This window comes from Xyrauchen texanus, chromosome 16, assembly GCF_025860055.1.
Source record: "Xyrauchen texanus isolate HMW12.3.18 chromosome 16, RBS_HiC_50CHRs, whole genome shotgun sequence".
NCBI classification, from domain to species: domain Eukaryota; kingdom Metazoa; phylum Chordata; class Actinopteri; order Cypriniformes; family Catostomidae; genus Xyrauchen; species Xyrauchen texanus.
In genome coordinates, this window is record NC_068291.1 from 22,368,372 (window position 1) to 22,394,535 (window position 26,164).

Here is a 26,164-nt window from a genome sequence, read left to right on the forward strand (position 1 = left end):
AAAGAAAACAATTTTTATTTGTCAAAGTATATTGTGTCTGTAATATCACAGCAACATTGTTTTTTGAATTTCAATAATAAAAAAATAAGAAAGTTTAAAACTTGAAACATACATTGAGTAAAAAAAATCATTTCTAAATGTTGTGTAGGATTTAGAAATGATTTAGAAAAAGATTTAGAAATTATCCATCCATCCATCTATCTATACACATATATTCAGATATTAGATTTTTGAATTTAAATTTTCTCTTACCTAGTGCTTGAAATCCTTCTTACTGTAGTTAAATCACTGTAACAGGCAGCCTCAATAGGCTTTTTGCTTTAAAAAATTCAGTCAAGTAAATTATTACATTTATTAATGATAGGTTAACAATCATTAAAACCAATTCTTCTGCCAACTAATATAGCCTAACTGTAGACTATTTATGGTGGGCAAGAAATGTAGCAACTTGTGTCATTAGTACAGAATGTGTAGTCACAGGTGTGCATTTATATTAATTTAACAATGGCTTTGAACTCATTTAGAATTTTGTGTCTGAACTCTTCATTTTCTAATGGCTATTTTACAATGGCTTTGAAAGTGGCTCAACCAATCAGATCTCAGAGCCAGAACAATCAGTTTTATAATATTCCTTTAACATTTAAAAAGCAGAAACAGTGTCCTTTAAAAGTTTCTAGAGCTACACCAAACACACACACACACACATATGTTGTGTTTCCATGTTTTATGGGGACTTTCCATAGACATAATGGTTTTTATACTGTACAAACTTTATATTCTATCCCCTAAACCTAACCCTACCCCTAAACCTAACCCTCACAGAAAACATTCTGCATTTTTACATTTTCAAAAAACATAATTTAGTATGATTTATAAGCTGTTTTCCTCATGGGGACTGACAAAATGTCCCCACAAGGTCAAAAATTTCGGGTTTTACTATCCTTATGGGGACATTTGGTCCCCACAAAGTGATAAATACACGCTCACCACACACACACACACACACACACACACACACACACACACACACACACACACACACACATGTTGTGTTTCCATGTTTTATGGAGACTTTCCATAGACATAATGGTTTTTATACTGTACAAACTTTATATTCTATCCCCTAAACCTAACCATACCCCTAAACCTAACCCTCACAGAAAAATTTCTGCATTTTTACATTTTCAAAAACATAATTTAGTATGATTTATAAGCTGTTTTCCTCATGGGGACCGACAAAATGTCCCCACAAGGTCAAACATTTCGGGTTTTACTATCCTTATGGGGACATTTGGTCCCCACAAAGTGATAAATACACGCTCACACACACACACACACACACACACACAAAACCATGAACATTGAAATCAATGCAAATGTCTAAGGCATTGTTCTTGTTAGTGAGTGGCTAATACACTGCCTGACCATCATTAATGAGGGCTGAGAAATAAATCAGACATATATTTCCCTTGAAGGGATGCCTAATTCCCACTGATGTGTTATCTTGAAGAAACAATGGCAGAAAATCAATAAGCTATGGATGTAATGATGAAATAAGACTTTGTATTTCCCATGTGAAGCAATCACACACAGGTTTAGCCTTAGTCTGCTCAAGCAACCATCATTTCCCTCATATAAGTTACACTCACCTACACCTCTGAGCAGTTAATGCACATTTAAAAGTTTTGGAAATGCTGCCAATTAATTTAATTTTATGAGGAATGGCAGGCACATGTCAAATATCATTCCCTCAGGATTCAAGAACTAACCCTCAACTAATCAACCTGCCATGCTAAATTAAAAATGTCTCCTACTCTATTCTATGATTGAGCACTAATTCGTTTTGGTGGAGCAATTCATAGAACATATAAGTGGTTTTATGTTAGACATTAAAACTCTACTGGTCAGACTAAGCAGAGATGATATTTCAATACCAATACCAGAAAAGCAAGGACTTTACCAATAAATGATCAATACTGTGTTCCAATACAATGTGTGCTGTATTAGATGATCCACTGACAGTACTGTGTTTGCCTAGAATATTATTATTTGTGCAGTTCATACATTTGGCTGATGGATTACTCAATGTCTAATAAACCAAATTTTACAATCATCCCTGGATTCATTAAAAAATAATAATAATTTTTCTGAAGAAAGAGAAACATAAATATGAAATGCCATGGATCAATATTTACAAAGTAATCCATTACTATGGATCCCAATGATCTGTAGCAAAACTACAGGTAAAACAAATAACCTTAGAATACTGGCATTGCCATTTTATTTATGCACAGAGATATATGTAGGTATGCAACTAAAATAAGTTGAATTCAGCAACCCTTGTTCCATTATATTCCAATTGTGTGAGTCCAAAAATGGGAAAAAACATTTAGCTTTTTGTTGTGAAGATATCTTCATTTCCTTTTAAACCCTGGTTCAGAACAAACTATCTTTTTGGAGTCTTCATATTTAAGGACCTATATTATTAAGTCTCAGAGATGTGGGGCTCTCAGTGTGGACCACTGGGATCTAATGAAACTTTTCCACTGCATATTATGGTTTGACTCGACTCTACTCACTTTAATTTTCTGAGCTTGCTTTTCACTGCAGTTTAGTGCCATATCTACATAGATGGGATTATAGGCTGATCGTCATCTTAAACGTGACACAAACATTATTGACCATAAACTATAACACAACCGCTAGCTGTTAGCTACTAGCTCATTGTGCTGCATTAAGCAGTTGTTGCATGGTGATTTTACAGAAATCCATCCGACTCGGCTACACGATACAATTCGCCAGGCTCCTGCCTTGTTGCAGCGGTATTCACTCAACGCCAATGAGCGGCAAAACCACAGCACCTTACGAGCAGAGATTTCCACTCTGCTACTCAGGGACGCGATAGAGCCTATCCCTCCAGCCGAGATGAAGAAGGGTTTCTACAGCCCTTACTTCATCGTACCCAAAAAAGGCAGTGGTTTGCGGCCAATCTTGGACTTGTGAGTTCTCAACCGGACTTTACACAGACTCCCGTTCAGAATGCTCAAGCAAAGGTGAATTCTAACCTGCGTTCGGCATCAAGATTGGTTCAAGACGGTAGACCTGAAGGACGCGTACTTCCACGTCTCCATTCTGCCTCGACACCGACCCTTCTTACGGTTCACGTTCGATGGCCAGGCGTATCAGTACAAGGTCCTCCCCTTCGGCCTGTCCCTGTCCCCTCGCGTCTTCACCAAGTTTGCAGAGGCAGCCCTTGCCCTGCTACGGGAAGTTGGCATCCGCATACCCACTACCTCGGCAACTGGCTTATCCTAACGCACTCTCGAGCGTTACTATGCGCCCACTGGGACCAGGTGCTCGCGCACCCCAGCCGCTTAGGTCTTCAGGTCAACTGAGAAAGAAGCAAGCTCTCTCCGTTTCAGAGCATCTCTTTTCTCGGTTTGGAGTTAGACTCTGTCTCAATGTCAGCACGCCTCACAACCGAGTGCATGCAGTCATTGCTTACGTGCCTGGCTCGCTTCAAGCCAGGCACAGCGGTTCCTCTCAAACAGTTCCAGAGGCTCCTGGGGCATATGGCATCCTTGGCCGCGGTCGCACCGCTCGGTTGATGCTCCAGCACTGGCTTCAGACTGGAGTCCCGAGATGGGCATGGCGCCGCGGCACATACCGTGTGTTTATCACCCCTTCCTGCCATCAAACTTTTAACCCTTGGACAGACCTCTGTTTTCTGTGGACAGGAGTCCCCCTACAGCAGGTGTCCAGATGTGTCATGGTCACCACAGATGCCTCTCAACTGGGTTGGGGCGCTGTGTGCCACGGGCACGCAGCCGCTGGCTCCTGGACAGGGCCCCCCCTGCATTGGCGCATCAACTGACTAGAGTTGTTGGCTGTACTCCTGGCCCTGCAGAGGTTTCTCACGCTGATTCAGGGCAAGCGCGTCTTGATCCGTTTAGACAGCACCGCCACGGTAGCATAAATAAATCGCCAAGGTGGCATACGCTCCCGTCACATGTCACAACTCGCCAGCCATCTCCTCCTTTGGAGTCAGCCACCACTCATATCCCTGGCAACCGCATCATGACGGCGGACGTGCTTTTGTGACAGGTCTCGCTCAGCGGAGAGTGGAGGCTCCATCCCAGGTGGTCCAGCTGATTTGGGGCTGCTTCGGCAGGGCACAGATAGACATCTTTGCCTCCCAAGACAACTCCCACTGCCCACTCTGGTACTCCCTAACAGGGGCCCCTCTCGGCACAGATGCGCTGGCACACAGCTGGCCCCGGGGGCAGCGCAAGTACGCATTTCCCCCAGTGAGCCTTCTTGCACTGGTGCTGTGCAAGGTCAGGAAGGACTAGGAACAGGTCACCTTGGTGGCTCCTTATTGGCCCACCCGGACCTGGTTCTCGGATCTCACTCTCCTCGCAACAGTACCTCCTTGGCAAATTCCCCTGAGGAAGGACCTCCTTTCTCAGGGATGGGGCACCCTCTGGCACAAGCGCCCAGACCTCTTGAATCTCCACGTCTGGCCCCTGGATGGGACGCTGAAGACTTAAGTGGTCTACCACCTGCAGTCCTAGACACAATCAACCAAGCCAGAGCTCTCTCTACCAGGCAACTTTACGCCCTCAAGTGGCGTCTGTTTGCAAATTGGTGTTCTTCCAGATCTGAAGACCCACAGAGATGCGCAGTTCGATCAGTGCTTCATTCCTGCAGGAGTGGCTGGAGGGGAGGCTGTCCTCCTCCACCTCGAAGGTGTGTGTCGCAGCCCACCACAATGCAGTAGACAGCAAGTCCCTCAGTAAGCCCGACTTTATTTCCCTAGCCTATCACACCCACGCCAAGTGTGCCTTGCACTGTTTTCTGAAGGAATTTACTGACAGTGAGTGAGTGACACTGGCAGAGTGGATCCTCATTTTAACCTCACTATAATAGTAAAATATAATTATTTTTGATATATGATTGTTGGTACACCTAAATTACTAACATTAAATCATCTATTATCTTAGAACTAAAAGATTGCTAGAGGTTAATTAATATGCATGCAGTTAATATGCATTTAGTTTTGCCTGTATTTATCTCACATTTTAGTTGGTTTAATATCAAATCTTTGTAATTTTATTGGTAACACTTTATTTTGATGGTCCCAATAAGATATTTATCTGACTATAATTGACTTATCAACTGGCTTGCTATAGCTAGGAAACAGCGTTTCAACAAACATGTATTAGACTATCAATAGCCTGTTTAACAGCAGCAAAATAACAGCATATCGACTGACTTGCTATAGTTAGTAAACAATGTTTCAACAAACATTCAGTATACTTTCAGTAGCCTGTATATAGATCTTTATTAATGATCTTTTAATGAACTGATTTTCTCAACAGTAATGAAAGTAGGTCATTAATAGGGATCTATATACAGGCTACTGAAAGTCTACTAAATGTTTGTTGAAACACTGTTTACTAGCTAACTAGGGATGTACAGATACCACTTTTTCTCTTCCGATCTGATATTGGAAATCTCAGTATCGGCCGATACCAATCCCGAATACGACTCCAGTGTTGTTCTAATCAGTTTAGAATATCTTTACATTATTGTGTGGAACTAATTGGGTGTACTCTTTAATATGTAAAGAAACACAAACCTCTAACTACACTTTATTTCAATATAAACGTATAGCTTAAAAACTGTAGTGTTAACTAGTATACAGGATAATGTAGCAGCAAAATTAACAGTAATTCCAGTATAACTCATTAGTAGAAAAGAAGCTATTTTTTATGCAATTTTTTTTCAGCTTGTATCTGGACTTTAAAGTATTCAGATCTCTTTTTTGTTCAATTTATAAGATATCAGCTTACTTTTCATTCACACAGTTATTTTTTGGAACCCATTCAACAAGTATCATAAGACTGTTGTGAGTTATCTATTCATCGTGTCTACACCCTGTCTGGATATTACTCACCTGCTGTTTGCCACTTTGCTCAACTGGATTTATTCACTGTTTCAATCATCTGTTCAATAAACCCTGCTATTGACATCACATCTCTGCCTCCGTGAGACTCTCCATGACACCTTTAACTTTTAAAACCCATTACATGATGTTTCTGAACGGCGCGTTCTGCAAAAACCCCGGAATAAACCGTTTTCTTAAGTACATGTAAATGTGGTCACTGTAAGAGATGTGTGTTTAATGAATGTAGAACGGAGAAGAGACATCCAGTTTCAGCAGAGAAATTAGCTGAGAAAGAACATGAGGCAATAGTGAAACTATTTCAAGCATTGGGCATTACCAGTACAAAAGCTCAGTTGGTGTAATGAGAACCCTCAAGAGCTCTGACTCAATTAGAACACTGCCCATTTTCAATGGTTGAAAACCAAATGTGGGTCACATGGTATGAATGTAGTTTTTCTTGTCCAACAAAACTAGAAAGGTGACTTTATTTATTCACATAAAAACAATAATGTCAAAATCGAAAATATTGAGAGTCCAAAAATACACTATTTATAAGAATAAACAACACATGTCTCTTCAGTGCAATATATAGATTTTGGATTTCAGAAATGTACATCTGCATTAGAGGTCGACGACAGTGAACCATTCAGCACCATTATATTTTTGCAAAGAACATTCCTGGCTGTTAGAAAAAGAGGATTTCATTTCCAACTAATATGCATAAAATAAATAAACACAAAGTTTTAGTCGGTCCATATTCTCAAATATTAAGTCAAATGTAAAATGAGGGGGGAAAACGCTACAATAGACAGTTCACATTGTGTTACACTTGCACTGATTCCTACTTCTCCTGACTCAAGCTTCATAATAACTACCCCTATGAAATACCCCTTTTTTTCATTAGAGTTGTATATAGAGCAGCAATATTCACAGACAGCAGTGGTATTCTGCTGAAATTGGTGGTGAAGCGGCTCAGACTAAGAGCCCAGGTCAGGGACTGTTCAAACAGATGGAACACAACAGACTGTAAGAATCTAAGAGACAGACACACATTTCAAATCTGAACTGTGTGTTCTTGACAAAGCATTTAAAAAACTTGTTGATTAATCGGAGAAACGCTTTTAAGAGAGCAGGACACAATGGCCAAAGATCTCCACCAACTTTAAGGGGCTGTTCACACTGAACACTTTTGCAACCATCCATTTGTTTTTCTATGTAAACACGCACAAGATGAACGTCTTTATTTCCTTTTGTTTTTGTTTATGCAGCGTGCAGGAGCGCTGTTTTTTGGATGATGTGTCTAATTAAAAATAACTTTAAAAGCATATTGAGACACCTACTTTCTGTTAAACTGTATTTGTTGGGCTGTGCCAAGACTTTTTTAGAGCAAGAAAGTCATCGCATTACAGCAAGGATACATTTAAAAAAAAAAAAAATCAGATGCATTTCTGATTTGTTTAAAAGTTTCTCTTAGATGCATGAAGATATTAATTTGCTTTCTCACATCACTAGCTTTAAATATGCAACTTAGCTGGCTAACGAATGCATAAACATGTCGAGCTGGATATAAATGAATAGATGCTAACAATCGTGACATTTAAACATTTGGGTAGGACTTGCATGTATTTTTGTCACATTGTTCTAATCGCTTGAGGTTAGCTTTAATGTTAGCTTCCTCTCAGATATGTCGGCAAACATTCTGCTGTTCACTACTAATGCAGCAACTAGTCAACAAATGAATTACATGACAATGTGTACTGTAATGTACCGTATACATACCATTTCGTTGTTGATGTTTTAAATCCGCATTTGAAGTGTTCCGTACAATGCAGTGTTGTCTTACGTGTCAAAACAAACACTTCAAGGCATCACTGAAGAGCTTTTATTTCGCCTCTAAAGGCTACTCTCATACTTCATAACAACAGAAGAATCTTCCTAGCCACTCCAGCACCAGCACCAGCCGCAATGGGGAAAAGCTATCGGTGCAGATTTTTGCAGATGACTGCTAGTTCCAGAAATCTATTATCGTGCCGATTAATCAGCAAAACTGATATATTGGTCGACCTCTCATCTGCATAGCTGGAATGCATCATTAGGGGCTCCAGTAACCAAATATGCTGTAACATTTTGCATTTGAACTTATTTTCTGCCCTACAAGTGTCTGTAAATCTATACTTTTAAAAAATCTAAAACTTGGTGGGATGTCCCAAATCACACCTACTACTCATGTTCTCACTACATGTACTCACTACATGTTCGCTAATACCTCTGAAACCATATGGGTTAGAATTAAAAAAATGTATTACTCTGAAACCTTCAGTGCACCCAAATTGGTCTTGTTGATTTCCATTTCAGTTTCCAAAATGTTCTCCATCTAAAATTGTTGTTCCACATGACGACTGTGCAAGAAAGTATGTTTAGAACAACAGTTTAGTTCAGACTGGGTTCAGAACAACATGAGGGTGAGTAAATTATGACAGAATTTGTATTTTTAGGGCTGCACTTGCAGTCCATTTAAATGATACATTTTTTAATCCAAATTCCGTGGAAATCGAACCCATGACCTTGGCTTTGTTAGTGCAATGCTCTACTAGTTGAACAAAAGGAACAACAACATTTTTTCTGGTCTAGCCTAAATCACAAGAAAGAGAAAATTGCAAAGCTATTTAGTGTTTAATATAAAACTGAATAGTAATAAGGCTACAAATCCAATCATTTTATTTATTTTTCGCTCTTGTTTTAAGAGTATTCGTACATATGTCATATATGAATTGACTGGTTTTCTTCATCAGAACAGGCTTTGTGTTAAAATGCATAATTCACCTTGAGGGGTAGCTCTTTAAGTAATCTAATATTAAACTGAAGATGTGAACAAGGAGGTGGAAAATCAATATTATTTGATGTTGAAAGACTTCTAACTACCTCTTGCAATTTTCTGCCTTGTTTGCGAGGACAATGTCATTCCTTATTTATGAATTGATTTTCATTTTAGCTTCTTTAGATTCATTGTGCTCCTTTAATGGATGTCTCCATCTACGAATTAAGCCGTAACATTTTGTATCACAGGAACCAATATAATGGTATGAAATGTGCTATATTAATTGTCCTCAGTTCCAAGAGGTGCTTTATTCAGGTCATTAAGCCATTCGTGCAACTTTCCTTCCAGTTATTATCATAATACTTCCTCTCCTGTCTGGCTCCTGCCTAGCGCTCATCTCTCTGCTCTGGCAACCAAACACTCACCACTGTGTGTTCTCCTCCTGCCAAGTTGTTTCGGCTCAGCAAAAACATTCCCGACATTCCTGCCGCTGGGAAGAAAAAGTAGGTGAAGTGGCCTGGCAGGCGTGCTGTGCTTCAATCAACCAATTAGATAATCAAGAGCATTCACATTGTGCAGGCTGACAATCAACTCTGCCAATTAAAGACCCGTCTGTGCTGTACGCAGCCCTTCAGCGCAACCCATTACAGAGCTCTTGCATTGGCCAGGCTGATCAAGAAAAATTATGCCCCTAATAACAGCGAAACGAAAGAAATTTGGACAAAATGACTCTCTGCATAACAGATTTTGTTTACTAGTGGGTAATTAATTCTCCACATATGTTGAGAACATCTGTCGCGATGACCTGCCATCGAATCAGCGAAACGACTGCTGTGCTGTTCCTCCTCAGGTCATTAGCACAACCATTCAAATTACTCTTCCTCCCTCTGCCTTGTCCAAAACTGCTTCCAACTTTATTTTTAAAGAGCCACTATCCTTCACTATCTTAGTCCTCCTCTCTTGCTTGCTGTGTTGATTTCAGACACATGGGTATATGTAGTGAAAAGTGCCGAGAGTTTACAGTGTTTTTGAGTTGGGAAGGAAGGACTTTAAGGCTCAGTGAGTATGTCCTGTAAAAAAAGGAATATAATTCTGCCTGTTTATGGAGGCATATTCAGCATTGGCTCAGCACAGTCTTGGTCCTTTGCTACTATGATTTACACATCAGCAATTCCACTGGTTACAAGTACTGCATACTCTGAGGATTAAGCTAAATTTCACATAAGTTTAAAGCCCTGTTCACACCGTAAGCGACTTTGTACCTTGGTGTCACTAGACTCTGCGATCTGTGTCGCTAGTGGGCATTCCTACTGGTTGTTGTTGTAAATTATTGGAGGACTGCACGGCCATCTGGCCATGGCTTTTGAAAATGATACCATGGATGATATCTAATACCGGTAAAATTAAGATATCATTACAATTTGACAAAGAATCAGTTCTCTTGTCTCTAAAAAAAGTATTCTGCAGTGTAGAGTGATTTGTAATGAACTAATAATGCTTAATATGACACCATCAGATATAAATAAAAATATCTGTCATTTTTTGCCCTTGCTACAGTATAGAGATCACCCGGGCCTTACTCTGGTTTCCTTGGTGGATTTGCACATTTTCGATTTGGTCTAGTAGTTAATGTAGAAAGATCTTTAATTGTTGGTGACTTCAACATTCACATAGATAATGAAAATTAAACATTGGGATTAGCATTTATTGATATTCTCAACTATTTTGGAGTCTAACTAAATGTGACAGGACCAACTCATCACTATAATCATATGCTATATTTAATTCTGCATAATATAGATATTAATAATATAGAAATTCTACTGCAGAACGATGACATCTCAGATCATTACTTTGTCTCTTGTTTGCTGCGATCAGCTAATGTCAATCAATCTACACCACACTATCATTCAGGTAGAACTATTCTTTCAACCACTAAAGATATCTTCACTAATAATCTTCCAGAATTATCTCACACACTCTGTAAACCACAAAGTCTAGAAGAACTTGATGAATTAACAGAAAATATAAATACAGTCTTCTCTAGCGCTCTTGATAAAGGAAAATGTATGAAAAAAGCCTTGCACGATGGTACAATGATCACACTCCTGCTCTAAAAAGAGCAGCTCAGAAAATTGAGGGCAAGTGGAAGAATACAAAAGTAGAGGTATTTCATGGTGCATGGAAGGATAGTGTTTGTAGCTACAGACAGGCACTAAAAGCTGCCAGGTCATCATATTTTAGCAAACTCATAGAAAATAACCACAACAATCATAGGTGTTTATTCAGTACTGTGGCTAAATTGGTTAGGAACAAAACATCGACTGAACCAGATATTCTGTTGCAGCACAATAGTAATGACTTCATGAATTTCTTTACTGATAAAATTGAAATAATCAGAAATAAAATTGGAACTATGCAATCAACAGTCACAGCACCTCAGAAAACAGTGTCTCGTATTTTCAATTCAGCCAACATTTCTTCGAATATAGGGCCTTTCTTGACATCTTGACTTATGTTATGGTCAATAAATCTATATATCAGAAAAAGTGGAAAGTCAGCATAATCATGATCAAATAAGCGGCCATGGATGAACGGGTCTTTCGGCAAGAAGATGATTTTGTCTTGAGAAGACTGCATTGACAAGTGGTCAATTAAAGAAAATGGCTTTGAGTGGCTGACTGAAAAGTGACAGGTTTTGGGCTGAGAGGAGTGTTTGAGCCCAGAACATCAGGGGTAACAGCATTACACCACTGACCTTTCCCATGATGGGCTGCCCTCACATGGAAATAAAGAGGTGTCCGCACATAAATTCCCATGAATTTCAGTAGCTTACAGTGTAAGATTTTCTGAAATAAAAGAAAAAGTCAGAGCCTATGAAATGTGGTCAGGAAATGTTATTCAAAGTGAATTGATTAAACTGGAGTCCATGCTTTTATGTAGTGGAGTGTAATTGTGCAAATAGTGGAGTTTGCTAAGGAAAGCATTTTATTGCTCATGCTTAAGGTGAACCCCCCCACCCTACAAAAAAATAAAAATAAATAAATAAATAAATAAATCCTAGGGCTTACATTGAACAGGAAATCGAGTCATATATATAGGGATCAGAATATCACAGAGACTTGGGATTGGGATTTTTTATTTGAAAATGTAGTTCATGTGGTAAAATCTAAATTAAATGGTTTTGTTGAAATTAAAGAAAGTGTTTAAGATATTGAATATAATGCCCTGGTTACTTCAGTAACCCCCGTTCCCTGATGGAGGGAACGAGACATTGTTTCAATGTAGTGACACCTCTGATCTTGATAAAAGGCCATTGGGCATTGGTGAATGGTATTTGCATGCAACTCCCTCAGACATATGGATATAAAGGAGGGGTCATGTATACCTCTCATTCAGGTTTTGTGCTGAGGAGCCGAGAATAAGGTCCCAGCCATTTCAACTGGTAGTTCAGTGTAGTGGCAGGAGGGACACAACATCTTGTTCCCTCCATCAGGGAATGGAGGTTACGGAAGTAACCATGTCGTTACTTCCAGAGGTGGTGCTGACTCCAGAGGAGGAGATGGCGGGCGAGATGTGACATGCGAGGGGAGTGTAAACCACCTTGGCGGTTGATATGCTACAGAGGCCGTGTTGTCTGTTCGAACCAGCACATGCTTGCCCTGGATCAATGGCCGGAACCTCCGCAGGGCGAGCAGTATTGCCAACAACTTGAGGCAGTTGATGTGGGCCCATCCAGGAGTCGGCGGCTGTGTGACCATTGCATACAGTGCCCCAGCCTGTGTTGGAGGTGTCGGTCGCATTCACGATATGCCTGAAGACCTGTACTAGGGGAAAACCTGCCCGTAGAAATGCAATGTCATTCCAAGGGCTGAAAAGGCAGCGACAGATCGGCTTGAAGTAGGGGCTGTAAAACCCCTTCTTCATTTCGGCTAGAGGGACAGGCTCTATCACACGCTTCCGCAGAAGTATGGCAATTTCCGCACGCAAGGTACCGCCATTCTTGCCCTTCACCGTGGTGAAGTGGATGCCGCTGAACAGGGGTGGGCGCCTGGTGAACTTAATTGTGTAGCTGTGTTGGACAGTCCGGGTCAGCCACGGCGATGGGTTGGAGAGCGTGAGCCACATGTCCAAGCTCCGGGCGAGGTGGACCAAGGGGACAATCTCTTCTGACGTACTGGTGGGTGGGTCCTCGTGGCGGGATGGAGCGAGGGAGACCACATTGACGGGGCTTGAGCTCTGTGGCGGTGCTGAGTCGAAAGACATCAAAGCACTTACCTGACTCCTGATACTCACCAGTGGATCGGTCAAGGGGGGGGGGGGGGGAGGTGTTTCTTCCCCACGGTCTGTCGAAACCGTCCGGGGTTGAGCGTGTTTGTGCCACAGCTTGGTGCGCAGGGGCATGGAAACCGCTCTTTTGTTAAACTGTTGGTTACCACAGCTACTTGAGCATGTGGCAAAATTAAATGAGAAAGGAACAAAAGATTCTCCTACCGGCCCTCCACCGGGGGATGAAATGGTCTGTTCACCAGCTCTGGAACAGTGGGTCTCCAGATCCCTAGGTCGCCCGTCTCCAGGGTGACATACTAGTTGACTATTAAGCTCTCTCCTATGGTTAAAATGTGAAGTTATTATCCCAGTACACATTCCATCGCAACATTAATCCTTCGTATATTTTTCAGAGCAGATCTCCTATAGATGACACGACTCCGTATTGCCCTCTACAAGTATGGTGGAGTATGACAAGACAATCATAGTGCACATGCATCAAACACGTCCATGCAAAGCTCTATTGAGCTGTATTGGAAATTGAATGTTGATTCAAAGTAATTCAATAAAGTTAATGCAGCAATTTCTTGTTTTAGGTTATATAAACCTGACTACATTAGGTTACACCAAAGAAATTTGTTGTTATAGTTTAAATCAGGTAGAAATAGCTCCTTCAAGCAATAACTGCATATGTTCACTTTTTACAGTACAGTAAGCCCTAGCAACCACCAAGCAATGAGCAACCACCCGCAATACATCAAAATGTAAAAATCATGTTTTATTGCATGTAGTATGTATTTAAACTGTTCTAACAGAATAACATTCTGTGTTACTGTAGTTGGCTACAGTAATAAATCTAATGCAAAAGAGGGACAATGGCAAGTCTTGATGAGTAGAAGTAATTTTCTAGGTGGCCATGAGATGTCAAAGTGACAGCCAGCATCTGAAACCACCAGCAACTACAGTACACACACATATGGCCATCCCTGCACCCCGGGCCTGCTTCCCTGAGGAACACTTTGGACTGAGAGAGATTATGGAGGAAGGTCAGGATAAGTTGGGATGCTGTTGTGCCGAGAGGGAGAAGGGTTTGATTCCAGTCTGGAAAAGAACAATGAGCTATCAACGGTCAAGGTGAGATGTCACACATGATATCATCACCAGGTCCTGACAGCTGATGTACCACTGACAGATAAATGAGCCATGAAACCTCAATTCTTCCCTTATTTGTGTGCGTGTGTCAGTGTGTGTGTTTGTGTGTGTATGGCCATGTGGCCCATGTCCCCCAGCTGACATAGCTGAGGCCTGCATAAATTACTAAAAAACTGCAGTTAGTAAATCCTGTCTCACAATTTGAACAATGTAATAGTAGATTATTGTTACTCAATACTGCAGGCATACTATTTATAATATAATAAAAATACTATATTTCTTAAATATAATATAAAATAATTAGTTACTTACCGCAAAGTCCTTTCCTTAATGGTGAGATGTGTAATTTTTGCACCACTAGCGTCACCGAAATTGCAAAGATAATTATTGTCTTCAAACAGGTTTTTCTAACTCATACCAGGGCCTATTTTAAGAGTGATAGCGCTAAGTGCAGTGCTATGCAATAAGTCATACACGCAAAGTCAATGGGAATGGTGATGAAGTTGTTTTTTCGTGGCTAAATCTAACGTGCTAAATCTAGGAACAAGTGGGTTAGGTGAAATTGCAGGCACAATGTGCTAAGGGATGGGTCAAGTGCAATTTAATTCTGAGGTTCCATCTGCATCCTATTATATAGTCCATTCCCTTTAGCACCAGTAATATAAACATAGACAGCACATTCATAAGAAGTTGATAGTGTAAATGGACTGAAAATATGAACTTTACATGTACGTTATTTGTGCATTAACTGAATAACTGTTCAATGTCAGGCATTTTTATGACAGTGACATGCTCCTTTTATACGCATGGAAAATGTAGTTCTAATTAGAGGTCTGCAAGCCTGTCGGGTCCCGTCGGGTCCCGACTCGCTCGATTCGGCTCGGGCTCGGGCCAGTTTTTAAGCTATCTGACGCACGCGCTCCCTAATGCATGCTCTCTCTGATACGGACTCGGGCTCCTTTAACATTTGCTGGGTTGGTGAAGTGAACATGAGAAGACCCTTCCTTTGTTGTCAAGACTCGCCCGTCATGTGTTGAGCATACCTACAAGCAGCAGTAGCAGCGAACGCATTTCAGCACAGCAGGGAGGATGCTGGAGGAGAGGAGAACAGCTTTGAAGCCGCCTTCTTCACAACACCGCCAATAAACAGTGACAGTTCAGCCTGTACACGGTTCAACGGATTACTATTTATTTTTTACGTTAGCCAGTTGGCGAAGAGTTCTTTGAAACATTGTTCTCCAGTTTCTGTAAAGCTACGTCACATCAAAGAAAGGTAGGCCGTACATCTTTATTTACTTATTTGCTGCTGGATCACATGGCTTGCTATTATCTACTGCATGCTTATGCTTCTCTGTAATGGATAGTCGGTAATAATATTTGGGGGCATGATTGCCGGTGGCACTGTAACTTTATATTTGAGGCCTATAATAACTTTACCTCTTAGCATTTGTGTTTGCGTGTATCAGAGAGAGCGTGCATTAGAGAGAGCACGCGTCAGATAGCTTAAATATTGGCGTTGGGCTCGGGCTGAATAATTGCAGATGTTGTCGGACTAGGGCCGGGCTAGGGCTTGAACACTACGGGCCAGGGCTGTGCTAGGGCTGGAGTTTTTGGCCCGTGCAGGGCTCTAGTTTTAATCAAGATTTGGTTTTATGCTCTGTTAAATTATAGAGAATGTACAAGCCTGTTTTTTTGTGTCAGTGCTTTGCACCCCATCAGGTCGAGTAACTCGGGGGTGACCTGACGTGGTGCAAAGCACTGACACAAAAATCATACAGATTGTACTGGAGCACATTTAACTTCTACTGGTCGATTTTGATTTTGAAAAATTTAATTCATTTATTAAAACACGAAAAAATTTAACCAAAAATATTTCTAAATTCAAATTACACTTCAAATGAAAGGAAAATGTAGCCTAATCAAAATAACAAAGTGGTCAAAATATCACACCAAATCGAAACATTTTACTCTCTCCAACTTCTTCCACTGGCCCCTTTTGCAGTGACTTAAAAATCACTCTAAGTCAACAGGTGGAAACATACCAATATACCTGAGATCATAAATACAATTGTAAATATAAACATAATAAAATATTTGACAAATACACCGTGACCTTAAGATCAGTTTAACACAAATCTCATAAATATTTGTTTTATAAAACAGCTACAACAGGAACATAATTTGATATTCCACTGTATTTTCTGAGTTTGGACATGAAATGTATTTACAAAACTGCAAATGCAGGAACTAAGTTTAGACTGAAAACAGACATGCTTTTGAAACGTCTTATCACAATTATCTATTTCTCAGGAAAATAGCAAATTGTACTTAACATCAATTCATTTACATACAATACACCACAGTTTGTGTGCATACACTCACAGACAGTGCAACACTCCTACCCACGGCTACTTGCACTTTGAGCTGGCACAAATATTGCACTTAGTATTAGCGCTCTCACGAAAATTGGATGAGATGTTGTGCACGGTCGTAGCACGCAGCACTGTGCTTTGTGCACTCATGAAAATAGAGCCCATCACCTATAAATATTCTGTAACAATTAAAGGTCAGGCAAGGAGGAGGCGGGAACTGGCATAACAGTGAACGTAAGGTTTCATGTAAAACTCAGCTTAAAAGAACATAAGACAAACAGACATATGCAACGTGGCCACGTGCGTCTCACTCTCTCCCGATCTGGCACCTCCGGCTGTTGCCCAGTCCTCAACTGCTCCTCCGCCGGATGCCAGTTCGCGCCTCCCATGGCAGACGGCAGCGAGTCCTCCAGCACCTGGGGGACGGAACTGCTCCTCCCCTTCTTGGAAAACAGCCATGGTTCCTCCGGCACTTGGTGGCCAGCAGCAACCCCTCCGTCTCCAGGCAGACGGCTGTGGCTGCTCCCCTGGCAGATGGCAGTGGCGAGGACTCCTCGACAGCGCATCCCTCCTCCCTCCCGGGATTCGGCACCAATGTAACAGTTAAAGGTCAGGCAAGGAGGAGGCAGGAACCTGCTGAACAGTGAACGTAAGGTTTCATGTAAAACTCAACTTAAAACAACATAAGACAAACAGACATATTTACATTTACATTTACATTTATGCATTTGGCAGACGCTTTTATCCAAAGCGACTTACAGTGCACTTATTACAGGGACAATCCCCCCGGAGCAACATGGAGTTAAGAGCCTTGCTCAAGGACACAATGGTGGTGGCTGTGGGGATCGAACCAGCGACCTTCTGATTAACAGTTATGTGCTTTAGCCCACTACGCCACCATCACTCCATATGCATATGCAATGTGGCCGCGTGCGTCTCTCTATCGCTCTCTCGAACTGGTGCCTCAGGCTAGTCTTTATCCCCCTCCCGGCTGATTAGCCTGATTCAGGGCCACACCTTCCAGTGTGTGGAAGTGGAAGATACAAAGAAATCCTGCACAACAGGGGTTACGGGAACCCAGTGGCGGGACGTGCATTTATAGTCTAGGCCTTCAGTGTGATTCATGAAATTAAGAAAGTACAGTTTCAGAATGAATAGGAAACCCTATGCCTTTGAGCATCATACATTATGTTGCAGCTATCTAATAATACCATTTGAAATTTTAAAAACACGTCCACACGTGAAAGCCTGAACTTGAAACAACACTTCTATGCTCAATCAAGCCTAATTTTAACTGCAGCATGACTGTTTGTGAAATGAATGTCTCCCGAACATTCAAAATCATAATTTTTCATATGAATTTACCAAGGAGGTCTATAATACCTGGAAAAATCTATCTATAATATTTATGATTTAAATGTTGCTTGAAATAGATTTTGTTTCGTCAGGGTACATGTTTATGCTGCATTCCATTCAAGTTGGATGTGGAATCGTCCTACTTGATATAAATGCATTCCATTCCCCGATATTCGGAAAATGACATTTAAGGAAACACAACAGCAATGCTCATGTTAGCTTAGCAGGTGTTTGACTCTCAATAGAGATGTCTCCTAGCAACCCAACTGATAAACAATGCTGCAGCGCTAGCATTTGTGCTACAGGTGTATGATTATCAAAAGAGATTATAATGTTATATACCTGTTTCTGCGTGTGTTTGTTAAACAAGCTTTAAAATCATGTAATGTGGAAACTAACTCATTTATCGATATTACTTAATAAAGTGAATGTTTATCACTTACTTTGTATATCTCCTTGTGTGTCGAAAATGCAAGTGTGACATCATGCACCTGCATCTCGGCAAAATCAGAGTTAAGAATTTCTGCACGAGCCTACAAGCTGTAATTCTGACTTCAAGATAAATTGCATTGCACTTTTCCTAGTAGGAAGTTGAAAAATCCGACTTTCCGAGTTGAATGGAACGCAGCACTACTTTTCAAAACTTGATCTGACACTGAATAATCTACACTTGAAAACTCCTGATGTTGCTATGACAATGCAAAAAGCACTGACGATTTACTTGAAGTGAAAATCAGTCTTCTCCTGTTTAATAAATTAAGCAATCACATGGTCATGCAGAACATCTCAAGTTTTTAAATCCATAAGAATCTCTTTCTTAACGGCGATAGCGGTAGTGACAGCTGACAGGTCAGCAAGATCTTGCGCTCTTCGCTTTCAAATTACATCACTTAAAGCCTGATTGCGTCAGTCAAGGCCAGCTAGAAGGCCTCGACCAGGACATATCCTAAAGATCACACACACCAAGAACAAATAAATCTGAATGGCTGATGAATCTGACAATCTGAGATTAGATGCGCATTAATTTGATTCTGAAAAAATTCTGAAGTCCTAACAGGGTGGAGCTCGAACTCATGCACTGTTTCAGGCATGCGATTTGTGAAAAAGTTGTCACACTTTGCTTGTAAACATCAAAGAATCAATTCTGACTGGATAAACTTTTAGTTTGTTTGTAGATTAATTAAGAGTGGAAAGTGATTAAAAAGGAATTCTGGAGTTTACTGAGTGGCAACAGTAGGCATCCCAAATTTGTCCCTGCTAACTTTATGTGGAATCGATTAAATCGAGCAGAGGGGGGAGCAATTCCCTCTATGTGATCTCATCTGCACTTTAATGCAATTGTCCACTCTGAGCCATGCTGCACAGCACATAATAAAGTAATAAGGCTAATCTTGTTTCTCTGTCATCTCTCCGGATCGACGCAGCAGTTATTGTATTAGATCCGTAATGAGATTCTGCACTCCATCAACACGATAGTGCGCCAAGGGGGTGGATGCCTCTTTCCTCAGATAGAAATTTTGTCCATTTACATGCTATCATTAGTTTTATACAAATGTGCCCTTGAGCGCGCTGCACCTCTGCACCCTGCTCGTTTGCAAACACTTTACTTTGGCAGCAAATGATCATCACTGCCTCTTCCGATACACACACACACACACACACACACACACACACACACACACACACACACACACACACACACACCTGTTTCTTTTAGGAGGGATAGGAAAGGAGGACAAAACAGACAAGGGCAAACATGCTGTAGTGTGCTGTTCTACAGAGACAGCTTAATGTAATGTAAGCCTACACACAGACGAGTGCAGATATGCATTCCAGTGGGACATACACATCTGACAGGATATGAGAAACAGAACATCAGGATGGAGCATGTCTCAATCTTTTGGCTATTACACAACCAGACTATATATAGTACATATAGATGAAGATCATGGGAAACTATGGAGGAACTCGCTATGTATTACAAAGGCGATGGTGTAAGTAAAATAAAAAATAAAATAATGCATGACATAAAAATTATTACTCAGCTCTCTGGAATTCTTGATTTACATTCAAATATTCTTATGTAATGATCATATATTTGAAGCACTGTCCCTGGCAACTGATTTCAATGTCTAGCACTCTTTCTTCTCTCACATTGAAATAACTGCAACTTTAATAAATATTCCATGTCCGTTTATTTATTTTTGCATTTATTTTTTATTTAATAAGTAGCCATGTAGTAAGTGGTATGTTCAGTCAGTACAGCCATTATTACTAAATTAACCTGTTCAAGTCCTGATCACCATATCGGGTGTATTTTGTGGTAATAATCATCTTATGAGCCAGAGAAACTAGCATGCTGCCATCTTAAACATTGGCTAAAAAGATATCTATGGTGTTGATGTCAAAGTTTAATTAGCCAGTGAAGTGGATTTACAGGTCGTAGAGTTACTAAAAGTTATCATGAGTAATTTAAGCTCTTCAGGGGATGTCATAGCAACTGGAAGCAGAGGGGGAGATTTTAAAACAATAGTAGGCTTACTTAATTTATAAATTCACAAGATCTTACCTTCGTGATGTGGATGTACTCAAGTGGATGTACTCAAGCCTCTGTGCTCAAGAGACAACACAAAGTCATCAAATATATCTTTGTATGACACCTCTGGCCATCTTCTCCTGTCATTCAAGAATATTTCAGCTCTGTTGGTCTTTACAATGCAAGTGAATGGTAACCAAAAATGTTAAAGTCCAAAATCACATAAAGGCACCTTAAAAGTAATCCATGTGACGCCAGTGGTTTAATCCATATCTTTAGAAGCTTTTTTACTTTCAATCTCCAGTTTCACTTTCACATTCTTCTTCTTTTGGTGTTCACATTCTTCATGGATATCGCCACCTACTGTGCAGGGAGGAGACTTGTTAGTAAAAAAAGGACTTAAATAGTGATCTGTTTCTTACCCACACTACGATACTTGCTATTTTAGAAGAGAAGACATGGACAATTTTACAACAGGTAGGTGTCATTTTACGGCTCTCCCCTTTCATTTGTATGGTATCCACAAACGGTTACTTACTGTTGTAACACGCTATTTGACTATTACACTCTCTCTCCTGTGGTAAAAACACGGAGGTTGTTATAACGGTATAGAAGATCTCTGGCGGAGTACTGAAAAGGGGCGGGCTGAATAAGGTGAATCAATTTTTCCTGTCTTTTAGCAAAATAATTTAAGGTATTTAAAATGGTATGAGGTACATAAATTGTGGGAAACTTGTCTAACTGTGCTTCTCCCATAAGCATGAAACAATCTCAGCCTAGAGAGTTTACTAATACATTTAGTCTTCCTAGTGGGAGAAGAGATTAAAAAAACTAAAAAATCCCCAATCATAATATAAAAGATATTTCAAGGTACTAATGTTAAATATCTAATTATGACTTTATTTGAAGTGAACAAGATTGCACTTAATAACAAATTACCATGATAATAAACTGTCGGGACAGGAGCCAGTCTGAATATATTAGTGGAAACATCTTTAGCCCCTGGAATGGGAAACTAAATAGGAAATTTTCAAAGCTACAATTATTTCTCTCTTTAAGCCACTGCCAGATAAGAATCAGTGGAAGCAAATGAGCATGATCATATAACAAATGTTAAATGCACCATGCTCTTCTCATTGTAGGACGAAGGCACACTCATGGGTACCGCAGATAACTTTGAATGCGATAATAAAGGAGAGCAAATCGGAGGGCTTCTGACTCTTAACTTTATTTGTACTGTGAAAATTAAGCAGTGCAAATTAGATGCTGCCTCTTTAAGAGAAGGCTTAGAGTTTGGAGAGGCGATAGATCATATCTAAAATAGAGTGTTTGCTCTTGGTGCAGACGCCATCATTACTAACTACTTGCCGTGGATACTTGAAAGCTAAATCGTTTTGCGATGCATCATTGAGCTTTTACTTGCCTCACCAGCAGATGGGTCCTTCTGGTCCATCTGTTGGAAGAGATGTCTTCAACAAGCCCCCTTCACCTTCAACCAAAGAAATGAGAAGACATTTGAATATTCATCCCATCAGAAGGGCTGCCTGGTGGGACTGGGGTCAGTTGTGTAGTCCTTCCTCTGGTCACCTCTGGTCACTAAACTTCGGACACTGACTGAGGGGTCTCCCACCTGGGCCACATGCTCATATGAACCACATATATGCTTTTTTATTTATTTATGGAAGAACAGATGAACATGTATAAATGGGTGCCTTAGAAAGAGAGAGAGAGAGAGGAAGGAAGGAAGGAAGGACAGCTTCAGCCATACTGTGTCATCTCCCCTGGTAATTAAGGAGGCTGCATCTGTTAAAACATCACAGCTTAATGTGCTCATTAATTGTGTGCTATTTTGAAAAGTTCATTATAAGCATCTGGTCCAGGGGGGCATTTTTCATACACAAAGACTTTGCTTAACTTGTGGCCAGGGCTAAACGTATTAACTCTTCATTTGTTTATATATTAGCCATTATTATGCAAATTGTTTCTGATTGTTACATTTTGTTTGTATCACAGCAGTTTCTTGGTGAAATTAACTAAAACAATGATGACTTTTATTCCCTATCAGACAAATCATGAGTACAAGGGCAGATTTAAAGTTCATGAAGTCTTGCCTTTCACCCTGTTTCTCACACAATGCTCTCTTATGACATCAAAACTCTTTTACTATAGTGCATGGCGTGGAAGGAAAAAAATATGTTTGTATTACATTTCCAACAACATTTATAAGCTTGTTTGAGTGAGATCAAATTCCACAGTAGCTCAACTGATCGGAGCATAAATCCTGAAGAGCACGCAAGTCAACGAGTGAGTAGGAATGGTCAATGTAGCACCATAAAATGACGTAGTTCCCTCAGCAATTGTGTTATTCATCTCACTTTTGTTTTTATGAAACTTTCAGTTACATTTAGGTTCAGGGTAACCATAAAAACCTAATCTGTTTAGGGGGAAAATTTAACACGCTTTTAGTCCCACTCAGTGGACATTTCACATCGGAACTGCTGCGATCCGTGCAAGGAGCCATGCAGTATAATTTGGCAAAAATGTCGCTAGAGTCACATAATTTGCATGAGATGATGCTCGCAATGCAGAGTTTTTACCAGGTTAGTCTAATATCATGGTATAATTAATTTCAGATGTACCCACGCCTAAACTGCGCACAAAAAAAGCAAACTGTGATTGGTTGTTTTACATGTCAGTGAGACTCCTCCTGTCTATGTGGGTAGATCTTTGCCAGAAAAGACTTCAAAGTGGACCAATAGACTATTGGGTTGCAAATAGATGCGCTGCATGGCAAGTGTTATTAACACCTGGGTGCAAATAGTCACTCCGAAATATACAGTATTTTCATCTTGATCTTCCTTTTTATGTACATACAGCAATTTGTCTTTTTACTTTTAGCAATTATTTATCACATTTTATAGATTGGATTTATATACAGTCTACATTAATTTGATATAAGATGTAAGGAATTATCAAAGGAGAAATAAGGAAGTGGTGAATACAATTTAAACTTATGCTAATACTATTATCAAAAGTCTATGTGATGATTGGTTGGTTCATATCCTATTGAGGTCAGGAGAATGAGTGGGTCAGTATGCACAATGCCATGGTCTTTAGATTAATTTTGAAAGGATGACTGGCCTTTTATGATCAGCTCCTTCCAGAATATCACTATCTGAAGTCTCATCATTTATATGCATATGGAGCACTGACAATAGACTGAACTCCTAGCCCTAATTTTAGACAGCGTTGCATTATTCGCACCATATGGCCTTTCAAAACTACTACACTCTTTAGCTGTATGAAACTGATTTCTCCCTATACTATTCATGTATTTCCATGTTACATTACACATTGTCAAGCTCTCGCTTTCATATACATGTACTGCTTTACAGAAGCCATTACTGTACAGTGTCACTTGTGTTTATTTCCAACACATGTCTATATTACACTGATATTTTGACATGTACTTAGCAAGGGGAGAGAGGGTTCAGATTGGGACATATGCTTTTCAGCTTCACCTGAACTGCTCTGAGCCCACTGCCAGTCTAATGAAGCTGTTAGGGTGTGGAGACTGACAGGTTAATTATCTTTTATGAAAGTGGGACAAATTGAACTCTGTCTTTCCATCAGTTTTTGATAGATCAGGAGGCTGCTGGAGGTCCTCCGGCAGTTCTTGAGTGAATCTCAAAGCTAATCCACTTGCATCCTTCTGCCACACACACACCCACTCACACACAAGCAGTGTTAAAAAATGTAGTGAACTGCCTTACTATCTACTGCCTAAATAGATTGCTGCCTTTTAAGGCAGTATCTTAACCTAAATGGAAGAGAGCCACAGCACACTCACTTCCTGCTTTAATGAATCTGATCCCTACATCTCACTTCAATACGCCCCTCTCCTTGTTTCTCTCTCCCAACTCCCACTCTCGCACAGATTTTGCCTTGATCCCCATATGTTACCTGACAGGAATGACCCAGTTAATGATGGCTATATCTAAATGTTGATAAGAGGGAGATGCAGACAGCGGATGTGTTTGTAAATGGAGTGTTGTTTGGATGGGGAGGCTAGGGAGTTTGGAGCTACCTGGCAGATGTCAAACAGCAGAGGGAAAGAGAGCGAGAAAGAGACATGCTCACAAGATGACTTGACAACTCTCTCAGTGGCAGGCCAGTAGATGGGCACAATGGAAATGGCCTCTCACCCCTTCACTGTGTGACACCTGACAGCGGACTCCTATCTCATCTTGCTTCATAGACAGCCTAGAGACATCACTTATGTTCATGGCCAGCTAAGGAGGAAAATAGGAATATGTTAATTAATCAGTGGTCAAGGGTCAAATACATACAGCTCACGCCCCAGGGCTCCCAGTATGAATTTATAGAATTCTGGTCAAACTGTTTCAAGACAAGGTCATTTAGAGGGAATTTGATCACTAAAATTATACAACAAAGTCATATTTTTTGACAGTTATTTGTGCAAAAGATTGACAGAGATACCCTAACAAAAAGTACTATGGTGGTACCACGGTACAGTGATGCTATCAGATGGTAATACCAAGGTTCTTTAATATATACCATGGTACCATATTTTTGTACCAGAGTATATTAATACTGGGGACTAAAAACTACACCAACTCTTCACAACCCCAAGCAGATTTATTTATTTATTTTTATTTATAATGTATTTTGATACATCTAATAATAGTCATTCTTAATAGCTAATGGCAGCACATTTACACAAAAGCATACACAAAAAAAAAAAAAAATCATATGTAAAATGAATTAGCTAAAATATTAATAAACTAATCATCAGTTCTGCTTTTGATTGCATTTATTTTTTGACTTTACTTGACTAGCTGGCTTGTGCTGTATGGTGCAATTAAAGGAATATTTTTGGTTCAGTACAAATTATGCTCAGTTTGCAGCATTTGTGGCATAATGTTGATTTCCACACAAAAAAAAGAAAAAAAATATATATAAAAAAGAATGATATAAAAGAAAAATAAAGAAAAAATTGCAGTTACAGTAAAGCACTTATAATGGAAGTGAATTGGGCCAGTCCATAAACATTAAAATACACATTATTTCAGTATAGTGTAGCCACAAGAACAAGAAGTAAACATTTTATATGTTAAGATGATTTTAGTGTGATAAAATCACTTAACCTTATCCTTGTAAAGTTACATCCAATATTACAAGTACATTGCCAGGACAACAAAACAATATAATACCGGTATCTAATTAAACTTTACAAGGATAACGTTACTAAGTGATTTTATCCCAATAAAACCATGTTAACATGTGTAATGTTAAAATTTTATGGCTATACTTTTGAAACAATGTGTATTTGAATGTTTATAGACTGGCTCCATTCACTTCCATTGCAAGTGCCTTAATGTAATCTATTTATTATATTATGCAACAAAGGCTGTTGATTAACCTGAACTTGAACCCAGAATATTCCTTAAATATAACATCCATACCCAGCTATGTTTGGTATCCAGCAGAATCTTCTGGTAGCATTTTTGTTTTACTTTGTCTTGCAATTTGGTTCCAACAGTCAGCCCACTGGCCTAGTGTCGTACTCCAAAAGACTTGAAAGACAAAAAAAAACATGGTACTATCATGGTATTTATTTTTTTTTACTTTTTTGTTAGTGTAATAATTGGTTTACCTTTCTTTAAAATTTCAGACTTTAGAGAAGACCA